Source organism: Esox lucius, chromosome 7 (assembly GCF_011004845.1).
Source record: "Esox lucius isolate fEsoLuc1 chromosome 7, fEsoLuc1.pri, whole genome shotgun sequence".
In the NCBI taxonomy this organism is placed as follows: domain Eukaryota; kingdom Metazoa; phylum Chordata; class Actinopteri; order Esociformes; family Esocidae; genus Esox; species Esox lucius.
The window spans coordinates 28,161,169-28,179,594 of record NC_047575.1 but is presented as its reverse complement, the minus strand read 5'-3'; positions in this window follow the sequence as shown (position 1 = coordinate 28,179,594).

Genomic DNA, 18,426 nt, shown 5'->3' with positions numbered 1-18,426 from the left:
CACAAATGCTTTGCTGCATACCTCGGTTGTAACGAGTGGTTATTTCAGTCAAAGTTGCTCTTCTATCAGCTTGAATCAGTCGGCCCATTCTCCTCTGACCTTTAGCATCAACAAGGCATTTTCGCCCACAGGACTGCCGCATACTGGATGTTTTTCCCTTTTCACACCATTCTTTGTAAACCCTAGAAATGGTTGCGCGTGAAAATCCCAGTAACTGAGCAGATTGTGAAATACTCAGACCGGTCCGTCTGGCACCAACAACCATGCCACGTTCAAAATTGCTTAAATCACCTTTCTTTCCCATTCTGACATTCAGTTTGGAGTTCAGGAGATTGTCTTGACCAGGACCACACCCCTAAATGCATTGAAGCAACTGCCATGTGATTGGTTGATTAGATAATTGCATTCATGAGAAATTGAACAGGTGTTCCTAATAATCCTTTAGGTGAGTGTATATAGCAGCAGTTTAAAATAAGAGTACTGTTAACTAGCAGCAGTCTTGGTAGCATCATTGAACATTTAGATATGGCATGTATGGCAATAATATACATGGGTATGAACTAGCAGCAATTGGTGTTATTGAATATTGTAGATACCTGTGAGTGCAATACGTTTATGAATGGTGACATAGTACACAACAACTATGTAGTGAGAATTAAGAGAAATAAGATTACACACATCAAAAAATATATCTAAAGGATAGAGCAATAATATACAGAACACTGTACATAGCAGCAGTTTAAAAAGAGTACTGTAAATTAGCAGCAATATTGATAGTAGTATTGTATATTGTAGAAATGGCAAGTATGGCAGTAATATACATTACAAAAAATTATTAGCAGCAATTTTGAAAGAGTAGGATGGGGAGAATGAACAGTATGGTAGAAGCATTGAGTATTATAGATACATATGAGTGTAATATACTTATGAATGGTACATGCAAAGGAATATTCTAATGCCCATTAAAAGTACTGACAGTACATCAGGGCAACTGGAGTGTTTGTGATCAGTATGATCAGTGTTACTGATTGAGGAGCCTTATGGCCTGAGGGGAAAAAACGTTTTTGAGTCTGGAAGTGCGTGTTCCATTGTTCCGGTAGCATCTACCAGACGGCAGCAGTGTGAACAGACCATAGATGTGACCTTTAATGATGTTCCGTGCTTTCCTCAGGCATTGTGTATGGCAGATGCCTTGCATGGAGGGTAGATGGCAGTCGATGATGCACTCCACAGACTTTGCCCACCCTCCGGATGGACTTGCGATCCGCAGCGAAGCAGCTGTTGTACCAGGCAGTAATGCAGCCTGAGAGGATGCTTTCAATGGTGCTCCTGTAGAAGTTGGTGAGAGTATTTGCAGACATGCTAAATGTCTTGAGTCTCTTCAGGAATTATCATCGTTTTTGGGCAGTTTTCACTGCCGAGTTTGCTTGTCTGGACCAAGTGAGGTCATACTTGATGAACACACTGAGAAATGTGAATTCAGAGACTCTCTCCACTTCCACTGATGTGAATCGATGTGAATGGGGGCATGACCTCCCTCTGCTGCTTCCTGCAATCTACGATCATCTTTTTATTCTTACAGACGTTGAGAGTGAGGTTGTTGTCCTGGCACCATGTAGCCAGGTTCTTTATCTCCTCTCTATAAGCAGTCTCATTGTTGTTGGAGATGAGACACTGGATGGTGGTGTCTTCCACAAATTTGAGGATGATGGTGGAGCTGTGTTTGGCCACACAGCCATGCATGAACAGAGAGTACAGGAGGGCACTGAGTACGCAGCCCTGTAGGGCTCCAGTGCTCAGGGTCAGTGTAGAGGAGGTGAGGTTGCCCTTTCCCATCACCTAGGGTCTGCCCATCAGGAAGTCCAGGATCCAATTGGAACAGGTTTGGTGGGCACAATAGTAGAATTCCAGTGATCATGATCTGGGGAGTGAGCTGCATTTAGGAGATTGCTGGTGTGGTTGAAGGAGTGGGCTGGAGACAGACCTCCCAGTATTTGGGAACGTATTAACATCCATAAGCAAAAGCATTCAAATTCACCAGCATTCATCATACCTTGTAATTTCAGAAGTATTTGTTTATTCATGGAATAATTTAATTATACTGTAAGTGATTTTGGGCGAAGAAATACTTCCTTACAGAAGTCCAATACAAGTGAGTTGTTTGGGTGTTTGTGACCCATCACCAGCTTGAAACTAAACTGTTGTAGTAGTACAATAAGCCAATGTGCTCCAGAGACAACTAAAGTCACTGAATCTCTGGTGACCGGCGTAACATCTGTCCCTGTCTAAAGACATTAAGCCGCGGCAGTCAAGTTTAATCTCTTCCGAGCATTGTCACACCTCATTCTGACAGTTCTAAGACCTTGACTCAGATTCTCTCATATCCTGTCTGAGATCTCCTACAGAACAGTTTCAAGTCCGCCTACATCTTGAGAGGTCAGAAAGGCAATTTATACTTCAAAATGTTTGTCTCTCTTTTCTCCCTCTATCAGTCGCCCTAATACTCCCTTGAATAATAGCTAATCATTCATAAACATTGGCTAGGCAAAGAAGGGGACATATAACACTAGAAATGCACATAAATTAGACCTAGATAGGCTTTGAAGACACACAAGCAATGCTACATCATGGAGAGCAAGGTCTGTAATTCATACGAGTTTGGGAAGAGAACATTTTAATAGCTGTAGGATTGGATTTCAAACATCTCTGCAAACAGATTAGGCCTGGGAGCCCAGACAATTGGTCTCCCTCCAAATATAGGAACATTGATCTCATTATCACAGATATTTACCTTGGCAATGTTGGAATGAATTGCATTACAGGGCTGTGACCTGAGGTAACAGCCATTTAGATAAGTTTGCAATCGCTCATCATCTCATTTGTGCCATTACTCCAGACAAAGATAGGGATTTCTACTTAGCCAGCTTGAATGGGAGTATTCAGATCAATTGAATGTTTTTTTTTACATATTGCTGAAATCCATTGGGATATTTCAAAAATGTATTTTAAAGGGGAAATCTATTATCAAAAACCCATGCTTGCTTTGGTAACTGCACCATTCGGAGACTGCAACATTCATTGCATTTGATCTGGAATCTGTAGCAATGAAACTGTCCTTCTTGTTTGAAATTATACAACAGTAAAGCAGTTAATTTAAAGAACAAACACTAGTGATGGCCAAACAAGGCTTCATTAGCATTATTTTAGCAGCAAGATATTATGCTGGCAGCACTCAGATTTTCTTTGTCAAAATAAAAGCATAATTGAAATGTATATTGCAATATAGTTAACATTCCAGTCTGTAAACAAGAACAGACAAGAACAATATTTGTTACAAACATTAAACATAACAGGTACAGACTAGATTGTTAACTATTTTGACTAATGCCTTTCAATATTGGCTTTTATTTTGAAAAAGAAAATCTGAGTTAGCACTGCTAGCATATTTTCCAGCTGCTAGAAGACCGGTAATGAAGCCTCATTTGTCCATCACTAACAAATGCTGTTATTACTAATATATTGTTGGTTGTGTTTGCACAACGTAGGATACAATAATAAACCAGAGCGGTACTTGATGATTCTGTTGCAAAACATGAAATTGGATGAGACTTGATTTTCTACAGTACACACTCTTATTCTGGTTGCAGCTAGAACCTTCTGCAACAGAAATGGCGGAATGAATACAACCCGGTGTATTCAAAGAAAATTCTTATATTAAATTACAATATAGCCCTTATATTAACAAGGCATTTTTAATCTATGCTTTATTTGCTAAGAAAGGGAGAAGGAGAGATATTGGCATTAGAGGGCCAAGCCTCCAGAGGTCCATGGGGAGGGAGAACATTGGTATATAAGCAGAGAAAAAAGTATAAGAAACAATATAATTAAGAATAAAAAGGATCTGTATCTGCTCCTTTGTGCAAGAAGGAACAGGAGAACCACTGCCAGAGCCCTACAAAATGACCTCCAGCAGGTTACTGGTGTGTATGTTTCCTCTATGTGCTAGCCAACAGTACCCTGACTGCTGTTAAGTACTGGGATGAAATCATCAGACCTATCATCAAAACTACACGCAAAACATTGTCAAAACCTACACGTTGATGCAGTGGGCCCTGGGTTCCTCCTGGTGCAGGAAAATGCCTGGCCTCATGTGACCAGAGTGTGTAGGCAGTTCCTAGATGATAAAAGATATTGATGCCATTGACTGGGCCTCACATTCCCCACACCTAAATCCAATCGATATCCTCTGGGACGTCATGTATCGGTCCATCCGACTACACCAAATAGCGCCACAGACTGTCCAGGAGCTCACTGATGCCCTGATCCAGGTCTGGGAGGAGATCTCCAAGGACACCATCCACCGTCTCATCAGGAGCATGCCCAGTCGTTGTCGGGAGTGCATACATGCACATGGGGGCCATACACACTGTTGAGTCACATTATGAGTTGGAACAGCTTGTGATTTCAATTGTTTACTTTGATTTTCAGTGCAAGTTTGAATCCAGCCCTCAATTGGTAGGTGATTTTGGTTTCCATTGACCTTTGCTACATATTTCTTTCTCAACGAATCACACAGTGTACAGTAAAAAAAATTATATTTAACATATGTTGTTCATCGAGAACCGCTATGTGTTTTCATTGTTCCCTTTATTTTTATGAGCAGTGTAGATATCAGACGTGCTTACAGATATTGAGGATGGGGGTTGGAGAGAAACTCAACTTTGGAACCTGGGCAGGGCCTACAAAGTCTTTACTGGCTTAACGTCTTAGTGTTGTGGCTTCACAAATGCTTTGCTGCATACCTCGGTTGTAACGAGTGGTTATTTCAGTCAAAGTTGCTCTTCTATCAGCTTGAATCAGTCGGCCCATTCTCCTCTGACCTCTAGCATCAACAAGGCATTTTCGCCCACAGGACTGCCGCATACTGGATGTTTTTCCCTTTTCACACCATTCTTTGTAAACCCTAGAAATGGTTGTGCTTGAAAATCCCAGTAACTGAGCAGATTGTGAAATACTCAGACCGGCCCGTCTGGCACCAACAACCATGCCACGCTCAAAATTGCTTAAATCACCTTTCTTTCCCATTCTGACATTCAGTTTGGAGTTCATGAGATTGTCTTTACCAAGACCACACCCCTGAATGCATTGAAGCCACTGCCATGTGATTGGTTGATTAGATAATTGCATAACTGAGAAATTGAACAGGTGTTCCTAATAGTCCTTTAGGTGAGTGTAGGTTTCAATTAATAACAGTGTCAGCTAAATGACTAAAATGTAGATGGTAAAACATTTACATGGTTGGTTATCTTGTCGATATAATAGGTCCACTATTTTCCCTTTTTATATCTATCTGATAAATGTAAAGATGCCTGGAAAGTATGAAGATACCTTCATTTATTTTTATGTATTTTGGAAGCCAACATTGTGTAATTTTATAATCAGGACGTGCCCAATTAAATCCATGATCACTTTCTCAGGGACCCTTAGCCAACAAATAAACATAGACTGCTTACTCTGCTACTTGGTCATCACACCTAGCTTCCGTTCATAATAAAATAGCAAGAGCCAATGCAATCCACTCTTTACTCACCCCCTAAATCACAACAGCGCTGGGACGGATTTGCATAATTGTGGGAACCTGAACCCTATTGTGGAGCAAGGAAAACTACACTACTGCTTAGCAGACGGGCTAGACTCTCTAAAACAGCTGCTCCGGTCATAGCCCAGACTAAGCCATTAACACTGTGAGCTGTGTGCAGTGAATTAAATTAACTTATTGATCCTCGCTTCAATGAAGCTATTAGCCATAAAACTGAGGAGTAAGAAAACGAAGGAGAAAGAGAACAGAGGGAGGGATGGGTGAAGGGATATAGAGGGAGAATACTCTGAGGCCCACACACTTTTAAGTGGCCGGGCATTAATAAATGCGTCATGGGCTTTTAGAAATGAAACTTTGCTTCTTGGCAAAGCAGTAAGCTGCTGCTGTTGGATCGGGCAGCCACTCTGTTTAAGAGGTCAGTCTCCCCTGAGCAAGGCCGCTCCCTGAGAGCTTCTCCTGGATTTCTAAGCTCTTATTAAAATGTTACTGGCCCTCTTACTTGAATGCATCCATCACTTAATCTTGCTCCTCAGGTAATGAAACCCTCTGGAAACACTGAGAGCCAAGTGACTGGTGCTCTGAGTTGTCATTGGAAATAGATTTGCAGCCATTTTATTTTTCTACCACACTTCACTTTCCTTGTCACAGTGGAATGTAATGCTTTGTAACCACGTTACCAACCAGCCTCTTATTTGATCCTTTTCCTAATGCTGTCCAGATAAAGTTACTAGAAAACCTTTGCACCCACAGAGTGCACACACGCAGACACTAGCACACACAAGCACAAACAATAGGCCACACATAACAAACATCAAGCCAGTAGGTTACAGATAATTAAGTGGATAAGGGGATTGATGTTATTTTAATGTTGCCATCTGGTCAAATCCAAACACTTCAGGAGAGCGTTTGGAAATACAAACGGACTGCCTGATGGCTCAGCATATGTGCAGGTGTCAGGATCAATCTCTTTGTATATATAATTAATCTGGATTTAACATGTGCCATACATCAGCAAAGCAAACAAAGCAACATTTTTGATGAGACCCCATTTTATTTGAAAATGTGTCTACAGATATAGCAATAAAGGTAGTGGACAAAAATAATGAATGATCCATTTTGTAAATACAACTGAAATGGCAGTGCAGGTAGAGGAAAAAATGTATGTTGCATGTTCAAGGGCCAGTAGATAAACCTATCAAATGTTTGCTCACAAACAAGGTAACATTTTGCAGAGCATTAAAACATGTTATAACAAGGTCGTAACCATGTCATAACAGCTGACATAACCTCAAATCCATGCTTTTATCATAGAACTATCATTTAGATTGAAACCTGGGCGAAGTACTTTAACAGCAAGTACCCTGGTAATGAATGATATTGCCAAAGCCTTAAATGAAAAGCTTTGTTGATCTGTCAAAGGTTTTTGATAAAGTTGATCACTCAATCTCACTTAAAAAAAAATCTTAATTTGGCCGGAGCCAAGGACACATGCTTCTGGTTTCAAAATAGCCTCAGTGATACATGTCTGGTTATTGTAACTGATTTCAACTGGATTTCCTGTTGTTAACAAAGGGGATGTACAAATTTAAATTGCAGGTGCTTTCTTGTTCACCTCATACATAAATTATATCTGTAACTGTGAGAAATTGTAATTTACATTTTCATTGTGATGACACAGTACTATACGCTGGAGCTCCGTATCTTGCACCAGCTGTTACTCACCTGCAGTCTAACTACCAACTAATACAAAAATCACTTATGCATCCTAGGTTGGTACTAAATGTGAATATTTTGCTGTACTAAATGTTAATACAACCAAGTATATGCTACTCTCTAGGTCACAAAATCTACATTTGATTGACCCCAAAGTTATAAACCATGAATTGTTCTGTTGTGGAACATGTTTCATCCTACTAATACAGTGCCCTGTATTAAAGTCACAATTGCTATTTTTGCTGTACATTCAAGGCATATGAATATGCAATTAAAAGATGAATATGACGCAAAAGTACAGAATGTCACCATATTTCTGTCTGTTTCAACACTTGTTTTACCAACTAACTTTCAGAGTTCCTTCCATTTTAAATGAGCATAAGTATTGGGACATTTGGCTCACAGGTGTATCTAATTGATCAGGTGTTTCCAGTTGCATTAATTGTTCACACATAAAAGAGCTGTATATTCTCAGTTCCATGCTTTGATGACAGCTTTGTACACTTTTGGCACTCTCTCAACCAGCTTTGGTAGTCACTTGGAATGCTTTTCCAACAGTCTTGAAGGACTTCCCACATATGCTGATCACTTGTTGCCTGTTTTTCCTTCTGCCGTTCACTTGTCCTAAACCATCTTCATTGGGTTGATGTCAGGTGATTGTGGAGGCCAGGTCATCTGATGCAGCACCATTACTCTCATTCTTGGTCAAATAGCCTTTTCACAGCATGGAGGTGTGTTTTTGGATCATTATCCTGTTGAAATACAAATTGTAGTCCCACTAAGCGCAACCCAGATGGGATGGCATATCACTGCACAATGATGTGGTAGCCATGCTTGTTGTGTGTGCCTTAAATAAATCACAGACAGTATCACCAGCACCCCCACACCATCACACCTCCTCTATGCTTCACGGTGGGAACTTCACATGCGGATATCATACACTCACCCACATTACGTCTCACAAAGACATGGTGATTGGAACAAAAAATCACAAATTTGGAGTCATCAGACAAAATAATGTATTTCCGCCTATCTAATGTCTATTTGTTGTGCTTCTTGGCCCCAGCAAGTATGTTCTTATTGGTGTCATTGAATAGTGGTTTCTTTTAGCAATTTGACCATAAAGCCTGATTCACACAGTTTCCTATGAACAGTTGATATTGAGATGTCTGTTTCTTGAACTGTGTGAAGCATTTATTTTGAGATGCAATCTGAGGTGACATTAATTGTTGATTTCTGAGGCTATTAACTCTAATTAACTTGTTCTCTGCAGCAGAAGTAACTCTAGGTCTTCCCAGAGCCAGTTTCATCACAGCGCTTAAAGTTTTTTGTGACTGCACTTGAAAAAACTTCTAAGGTTTTAGTAATGTCTGTTCTTGCCATGATACATACACATACACTAACACACACACACACACATATATATACTACAGTACAGACATAATATTGATCTGCTGTATACCCACTCTAATGCATTAAGAAGGAAAGAAATATCACAAATCTACTTTTACCAAGGCACACTTGTAAACTGAAATGCATTCCAGGCAACTACCAAGCTGTCATCAAGTCAAAGGGTGGCTACTTTGAAGAATCTACTATATGAAATGTAAGTAATGTTGAAACAGAAGGCAGGACACAGGTGCAGGGAGAATGGAGGACTTTTACTAAAGAACTAAACTAAAAGGTAAAAAAAGAAACTACATGAAAACATGAGTATGAGTACCAAATAATGACCGACAAGAATCACTATGGAAGGAGGAACTTAAATATTCACATTGATAAGGGAACATAGGTGAGGGTGATAATAACAAACAGGTGACTGTGTTCCAAATGAGGGAGCCGTGCATCAGTAAACAAACACACTGTCAAAACTGGCTATTCATGGAGACAATGGGCATATTCAGTAGTGGGAAAAACTGCTTTGAAAATTCTCCACATAGACAAAATGCCATTTATATTTGACCTATTAGGGAAATTGAATATGTGATAAACAAGCCTGTTTTTGTGAAAGGTGATTCTTTTTTTAATGTGTGTATTTTAATATTTTTGGATTTTGTATATGTCCTTTTGTTCTAATACAGGGTTCAGCTGTAAAAGAGACCATGGTCACAGTTGATTTCTCTCTATAAATGTAAATAAATAGTGTCCTCGAATTACACTTTTTATGTTATCTTGTCTTTGAGGGATTGCTTCGGCTCAATCAGTTTGTCATCACCCATGACCATACAAAATATAAATGCACTTCTTTGTTTAGACAAATGTCCATGTTTATGTGGGATCCCACTGAATCAATTCTAATCATTCAAAAACGGTGGTAAAACATCATCCATCTCTGAGCACATCACAAGAACAGATTCCTCTCCCAGGTAATCAGAGAATTTCCCCTTTTATATGCCTGTGGACATTGGAGAGGCATTACTGTATTTGTATCAGCTTAATCAATGATAAAAAATGGCTAAGAGTTATTTCTCTTAATGATAAGCCAAGCCTGTAATATATACTGCAAGATGAAATATGATGTTCTTAGAAAAGCTAAACAAACTCATGCTGAAGACTACACTGATGAATGGTCACTAAAAAACATTACCCCTGCAAAACAAATTGCATTTAGATCAGGACCCTACAGCATGATGAATTTATTCAGGCTAACTGTGAATCGGGTTGTTTCAATTGACAGGGGACATATATTATCCTCCTCTGCAGTTTGGGTCGGAAACACCTTTTATAAAGCTTACTGACTAACAATTATTTCCAGGATATCTTGAGTTTTTTTTAAAAGATTTTCTGAGCGAGAACACAGACTGAAGCTAAAATACAAACGTATACAATATTGCATAATACCTACGAACTCTAAATAAAACTCCATTGCTTTTTGCAATGTTAAAACAATATTTGGGATTGTTTACAATTGTTTCACACACTCAGGCCACAAATAGACAAATCAATGTAAGATTGTGTTCCATGATTTCATTATAAAAGACTGCCCCCCCCCACCCCTAATGTTCTGAAACCTGGAAATAAACTTTCCTGCCTATGGTTTAGCTCCTCTGAGAAATGTAGCATCACTTCTGGCAAAATAGCTGTATTCAGATCAGCTCTAGACAAGGTAGAGGAATGAAAGCAGTCCCTGAGACATGTACTTTTGATAGAGTGGATGCCAGACTAGAGGAAGCAAAGAGAAACAAATACAGCAGTCACAGGGGAGAAGGGAAAGCTTGGCTTCCCACCACTTCTTAACAGCGGGACAGTAGTACCCATCATTTGGAGTTAAACAACATCATTCCACAGCGGCAAACATGAAAATATAATGCATGCCCTGCATCACGCCACATTCTACACAGCTACATGCCTCATTTCATGAAATATTTCCTATTTTCAACTGACAGGTAGACATTCAGACAGGATAGACTGTTCTTGGGTATTTATATTGCCAGCTTGCTTTCATCCCAATATATTAAATATCCAATCTCACAAGAAATTAGTTCAAAAGTGTCATGTTGCCTATTGTCAAGTTCCCATTCCATCACAAGATACCTGTGTCTCTGCACCTGGCTGACAGAATAGAAAGTTGTCAAGAGTTTAATTACTTGGCATAGTGTTGTATATTGGCTTAGACTGGCATTTTCCATACATATGTCATCTGGATTCTTTTGTTTTGTGGACCACCAATGTCCCCTCTTCTTCCTCGGATCCATTCAACTGTCAACAAGATTGCTTTCATGTCCTGTCAACACTTGCGGACAAGTGTCACCAAGCCATACGTCAGTTCGTAATTAACACATGCCGACGTGGCAAATGAGAATCAGAGAGGACAGGAGGGAAGGTCTGTTGTGAACGATCAGAATAATTTGATGTTATTAATATGCAAATGAGGTGGGGGAGCGAGGTTATCAGCAGTATGTTTAATGATGTGTAATGATGTTATGAACCTGTCATCCAATCTGACAAATACTTGCTAGCAGACAATGGCATTGTTTAAATCAACTTGAAGGGTCTTATTTGGTTACTAATGGTTTCCAAGTGAATAACCATGATGGTAAATTGAGCATTGTTATACCCCCCCCCCCAAACTGAGCTCTATTGTGAGTCTTATTTCCAGACATCATTGCTGTGAACTTGCAGCATGATTACCAGGCAAACATACATTAATTGGGTATTAATTTGCCCAGAGGCTGTTGACGTAGATTGTGTCTTAGCTATATGTTTAGTCATTTATAGTATTATATGCAAGAATGTTCGATTGAATTGTTGCTTCTTGGTTGGGTGATGACATTTTTAGCTGCACAATCGCTCACTACGTGATTTAATCTGAGATCAGGAGGTTCCAGTACAAAACCTGAGTGACTTGAGATGTTCTGAGGTATTGTAACACTTAAACAACAATGCCATGCACGCATATCATTGCATTTTCATAGAGAAGCCTTCAGAAGTGAGATTTATGTAAGGTTTATATATGTTCCAGGGACAATGTGGTGTTTTATTAATGCAGGTTTACATAATTGTACATGACTAGAGACATAATGCTATGTTGCTGTTAAAGTTATGGAAATTACACTGAACAACTGTGAATCTGATATCAATAAAAACAACAATCAATAAAATCAATAAAAAGCTTTGCTTTTTACAGACCCAGTGTTGCGCTGCACAGTTAAGTCACTGGCAATGTCAAAAGCCTCTCTCTCTTCCTTCGTACCAAGAATTGGCTACTGTTCGTTAAATATACCTATGTACAGTGCCTTCAAAAAGTATTCAGACCTCTTTACCTTCTCCACATTGCACATGTTTTTGATTGGAGTACACCAGTGGCACATTCAAGTGACTGGACATGAATTACAAAGGCACACACCTGTCCATAAGGGCTCACATTTCACAGTGCATGTCAGAGCAAAAACTAAGCAAAGAAGTCAAAAAACTCTACATAGACATTCGAGATGGAATTGTGTCGAGGTATAAATGTGGAGGTTTTTGAAAAATTGCTTAAGAACTGAATGTTCCTAGGAGAAGAGTGGGCTCCATTACGAAATGGAAGAAGTTTGAAAATAACAAGACTCTTCCTACAGCTGGCCGTCTGACCAAACTAAGTAGGAGGTGACCAAGAACTCAAAGGAGGAGACCAAGAAGCCAAAAGAGGTGACCAAGAATACAAAATAACCAAATACCGAAAAGCTTCAGATCAATCAGCCCTTTATGGTAAAGTGCTGCATCCTCCATATCCTTCAGGTTTCAGGACTGTCACTGGGCAATACGGACTTTCAGCTCCCTCCGAAGATTTTCTATTGGGTTCAGGTCTGGAGACTTGCTAGGCCACTCCAGGATCTTGACATGCTTCTTACGGAGCAACTCGTTAGGTGCCCTGGCTGTGTGTTTTAGGGTATTCTCATGCTGGAAGAGCCAGCCACGACCCATCTTCAATGCTCTTACTGAGAGAAGGAGGTTGTTGGCCACGATCTCGCGATACATGGCCCCATCCATCCTCCCCTCATCCTCCCCACAGGATGACTATGGTGCAGTCGTCCTGTCCCCTTTGCAGAAAAGCATCCCCAAAGAATTATGTTTCCACCTACATGCTTCACGGTTGGGATGGTGTCCTTGGGGTTGTACGCATCCTTCTTCTTCCTCCAAACATGGCGAGTGGAGTTTAGACCAAAAAGCTACATTGACCTTCTCCCATTCAGACCACATGACCTTCTCCCATTCCTCCTCTGGATCATCCAGATGGTCATAGGCAAACTTCAGATGGGCCTGGACATGCGCTGGCTTGAGCAGGGGGACCTAGCGTTCGCTGCAGGATTTTAATCCATGACGGCGTAATGTGTATTACTAATGGTTTTCTTTGAGACTGTGGTCCGAGCCCTCTTCAGGTCATTGACCAGGTCCTGCCATGTAGTTCTGGGCTGATCCCTCACCTTCCTCATGATCATTGATGCCCCACGAGGTGAGATCTTGAATGGAGCCCCAGACCGAGGGAGATTGACCGTCATCTTGAACCTCTTCCATTTTCAAATAATTTTTCTAATAATTGCGAAATGTTGCTTCTCACCAAGCTGCTTGCCTATTGTCCTGTAGCCCATCCCAGCCTTGTGCAAGTCTACAATTTTATCCCTGATGTCCTTACACAGCTCTATGTTCTTGGCCATTGTGGAGAGGTTGGAGTCTGTTTGACTGAGTGTGTGGACAGGTGTCTTTCATACAGGTAATGAGTTCAAACAGGTGCAGTTAATACAGGTAATGAGTGGAGAACAGGAGAGCTTCTTAAAGAAAAACGAACAGGTCTGTGAGAGCCGGAATTCTTACTTGTTGGTAGGTGATCAAATACTTATGTAATGCAATAAAATGCTAATTAATTATTTTAAAATAAAAAGTGTCCCTATGATAAAAATGACAGACCTCTACATGCTTTGTAAGTAGGACAACCTGCAAAATCAGCAGTGTATCAAATACTTGTTCTCTCCACTGTATATATTGCCTTGCAAAAGTATTTGACTAATGTGGACTAATGTGCACCAATCAATCATATCAACTCCGCATAACATTGACCTGCAATGAAAAGTCATCTGAAAGCACAGAAGTGGGCCAGCTTCAATGTGGGAAACACATAGTGGTCAAATAAAACTTTGGCCAAAGAGCTATATGTGTGGCACATCCCAACACTGCCCAGCAGTAAATATGTGTAGGAGGTAATTCATCTTTCAACAGGACAATGATGCAAAGAATTATTGGAGTGCCTCCAGAAAAAAAACTTGAATATTCTACGGCACCCCAGTTCAAAGTCCTGATCTCATTCCCTTAAGGATCTTTAAAAGTATTTGAAAAGTGTGGTCCACAATCTTCGCACAAGCTTTTTAATAACCTGGCGCACATCTGGCAAGAATGGGCCAAAATCATTCCATTTAAAAATGATACATACTTACTAAAACAATTAAAGCTGTTATTTCAGTAAAAGGTGGCCCAAATATTTGTGTGGGGTTCTAACACTTACGCAACCTTTCAGATTTGTTATATTTCCCTACAAAAAACAATGTCACAATACAATCATGAATTTGAGTACCTTTGTATAAAAAAAGAGCTAACAGAAAATATTTAAATGTATCATATGCAATTCAGCAATATAAGGGAATTGGTCAGGTCTTTGAATACTTTTGCATAGTACTGTATACTGTAAATACGGTCAATTAAAATGTTACTAAAGCATTTTAATGAATACTGCAGTGTGAATACTATAATGAATACTGCAGTTCAATAAAGGAAATAATTGTGAATGGGGTTTGGGTGGTTTAGTGAGATATTCATAGTAACTTAATTACAAGGACAGATTGTCATGGGAACTTTCATTTAATTTGTACTGTAGATCATTTCAGGGATACATTTCTTGAATAGACACAACAACACACAGGCAAGGGGATTTGCTGTCCTCTTTCCCTTTGAGGGAAAGAGAAAGTCTATTTCCTGGGCAATCATCACCAACAACTCTTTATCTCTTCAAAGGCAGATTGAACCCATAGCTATTCAGTGCTCTCTGATGCTCAGTCACCTGCCTGTACAAATAATTGCTGAGACAACACATAATAGGCCAATTTAACACAAGCAGCAAATGTGTCAATGTAAGGTGTGCAAACTGTATCTGCAGTCAATGATGTTTCTCATTCCTTTCCAGGCCACTATCCCAAGTAAACCTCATACTTAGTCTTGCCTGAAGCTTAATAATACAATGGAACATTCATGTCATTCTGTAATTCTCCTTTTCATAAAATGTATTTTTGGTTGAAAAGAAACAAATCCTAAAACCCTGTCATAAAAATTCTGGATGCTTCTTTTTAGAAATACACTCAAATTATAACAACCATTTTATGATGTGAATAGTAAAACCAGGTGAATGATAAGAAAATGTATCTCTTTCAAACAAGGCTGCCTCAATAAATATTTTTATGGATTGTAATCTGTGTGTAGTCTTAACTACATTATAATTAGGAATAACAAATAACTTCATGATCATTTTGATGGTCATAGAAACGCTTACATAAGTAACGGGCAAGGTCTTAACGCCTTTCTTTTTCATTGCTTCCAGTGTAGTCAGTCATTTTGGATTTGTAAATGTCTTTAACATTGACTCGCCTTTGTCGGCAATAACGTTCCTCGCAGAGCATCTTGGGGCAACCAAACATTTCCAGCTCAGCATTCAACACGAACACGAAATGTCCAGTATCTCACATCCCATAACTACAGACAGCACTCAAAATGTTTAGAGCTCCATTATCCAAATCCACATTTGGAGGGTACTCAGCCCAAGTGCAGAGGAGGAATGATTCTGACACTTAAGTGTAGGTTATTGCACATGGAGAACCATGACCTTGCGAATAAAGTTCACTTCAAATGTAGATAAGTCCCTCGTCTGTGGTTCATTAGTTTGTGTGGGCTATGGCTCAATGACATCTGGCAAGCAAAGACTGAAGGGGTCTCAATTGACCATATCAAATGGTACAGGTCATATTCAATGCAATCAGCTCCAAGCACATTCAGTGAGCAGAGGAACTTGACAAGCATGGAAGAACTTTGATCTTGATTTCTACGGACTGATTTATACGTACCTTCCATCTGCACACAGACTGAAGACAATGCCTGTTATGACAGGATTGAAAATTCCCCCAACATTTAATTTTCATTGCATGCTCACAAAAATAGCACCCTCAAACTGAGATACACGTAACTCCAACAATGTCCCTGTGGAAAATGTTACACTCCGAACATGCTAAAGCTACAGTGGGGAGAACAAGTATTTGATACACTGCTGATTTTTGCTGATCAAATTCAAAGTGATCAAATTCAAATGTTTTTTCCAAGAAACAATAACGTTTCTCAGTTTCAACATTTGATATTTTGTCTTTGTACTATTTTCTATTGAATATAGGGTTTAAATGATTTGTACATCATAGCATTCCATTATTCTTTACATTTTACGCAGCATCCCAACTTTTCTGGAAACAGGGTTGTATTTAGGTTTTTGATATTTTAGATTAGATTCAACTTTATTGTCGTTGAACAGTACAATGAAATGCAGTGTGCGTCTAACCAGACATGCAAAGAGAGGAGTGCAGAAAAATTTACAAGTACTAGAATGTGTACAGTGGGGAGAACAAGTATTTGATACACTGCCGATTTTGCAGGTTTTCCTACTTACAAAGCATGTAGAAGTCTGTAATGTTTATCATAGGTACTCTTCAACTGTGAGTGAAGGAATCTAAAACAAAAATCCAGAAAATCACATTGTATCAATTTTAAGTAATTAATTTGATACATGGCCCCATAAATCCTCCCCTCAACTGAAATGCAGGGATAGCAGCAATGAGGTTCCCGAGTTGTGTGTAAAAATTGAAAATGCAAGTACAGTCCCAGTTCTAAATGTGCAATGTGCAATGAGGGAAGGGTTAAGGTGGAGGTTTAAGGTACAAATCGGCATGTGCAAATGAAATACAGGAATAGCAGCAAAGATACATGAACTGAAATATCTTATCAAACTAGGTATAGGGTGGGCATAGTTAGTGATGGGAAGTCACAGAGTTCAGCAGGGTTACAGCAGATGGAAAGAAACTGATCCTGAGCCTGCTGGTGTGAAAACGAAGAGACCTGAACTGCTTGCCTGATGGGAGGAGAGCAAAAAGACACTGCTTGCACAGGAGGTCTTCAGTTGCTGGGAGCTGGGTACCCGTGATGTGCTGGGCACCACCCGTTCCAGGGCCTTCCAGTTGGCTACGGAACAACAACCGAACCACATTGTGGCACAGTTGGTCAAAATGCTCTCACTTGTGCAGTGGTAGACGTTCACAAGGATTCTGGAAGACAGGCAGGCCTTCTTCAGCCTCCTCAAGAAGTAAAGGTGCTGCCGCCCCTTTTTTACCAGGGTTGAGGTGTTGAGGGATCAGGAAATGTCCTCGGAGATGTGGACACCCAGGAATATTAAGCTGAACTGGAGCATTACTGCAGCCTTTAGACTTCCTGTAATCCACAATGAGCTCCTTGGATTTAATTGCGTTGAGAGCCAGGTTGTTATCAGCGCACCATGCCGCCAGGCACTTGAGCTCCTCCCTGTAGGCTGACATGTCATTGTCACTGATCAGGCCTACCACCATGATGTTGGAACTGTGTACAGGAATGCCGTTGTGGGTGAAGAGGGAGTACAGGAGGGGGCTCAGCACACAGCCTTGTGGAACACCAATGATCAGGATCAGGGTGGAGGAGGTGAAGTTATCTAACCTGACAGACTGGGTTGGTTAGGAAGTCCAAAGTCCAACTACAGAGAGAGGGGCTGATCCCTAGGTCATGGAGTTTGTTGACCAGCCTAGAGGGGATGACCATGTTGAATGCTGAGCTAAGGTCTAAGAACAGCATTCTAACACATGTGTTGGTTTTGTTCACGTGGGTCAGGGCAGAGTGTAAAGATGTGAAGATGGCGTCCTGTGTAGACATGTTTGACCGGTAGGCAAACTGGTAGTTATAAAGTGTCAGGGGGAGGGAGGACTTGAAGTGGGCCAGAACTAGTCTTTCGAAGCACTTCGTGATCGTCAGGGTGAGTGCAACATGTCGAAAGTAATTCAGGCTAGATGCAGAAGACTGCTTCGGCACTGGCACAATGGTTGCAGTCTTGAAGCACGTGGGGACCACCGCCTGGGCCAGTCACAGGTTGAAAATGTCAATGAAGACCTCGGCCAGCTGACCAGCATGTCCTGAGCACATGCCCAGGGACACCATCAGGACCAGCGGCCTTGCATGCATTCACCCTCCTCAGTGCAGATGATAGGCTGAGGGGGACATCCAGGGGGAGTTCAGCTTTGATGGCTGGCTCTTTGTTGTCCCTGTCGAAGCTCTTTGTTGTTCCTGTCCCCTGTTGTATTTAAGTTACTATGGTGTTAACATGTTGGAAAGACATGTTTTGGCTCATGGCTTCATTGCTTTTAAAAGGCAGATTGGGAGCAGGAGGTAGGCTGGTTGGGAATGCTACAGTCCACCCTGGTAGAGGTTCTTTGAGGCTCTGTTGAAAGAAGTGTTCTATATTGGGAATAGCGTGCCTTTTGGAACAAAGACACTTTAAACTTTCTCTTGCTTTTCACACAAATTAATCA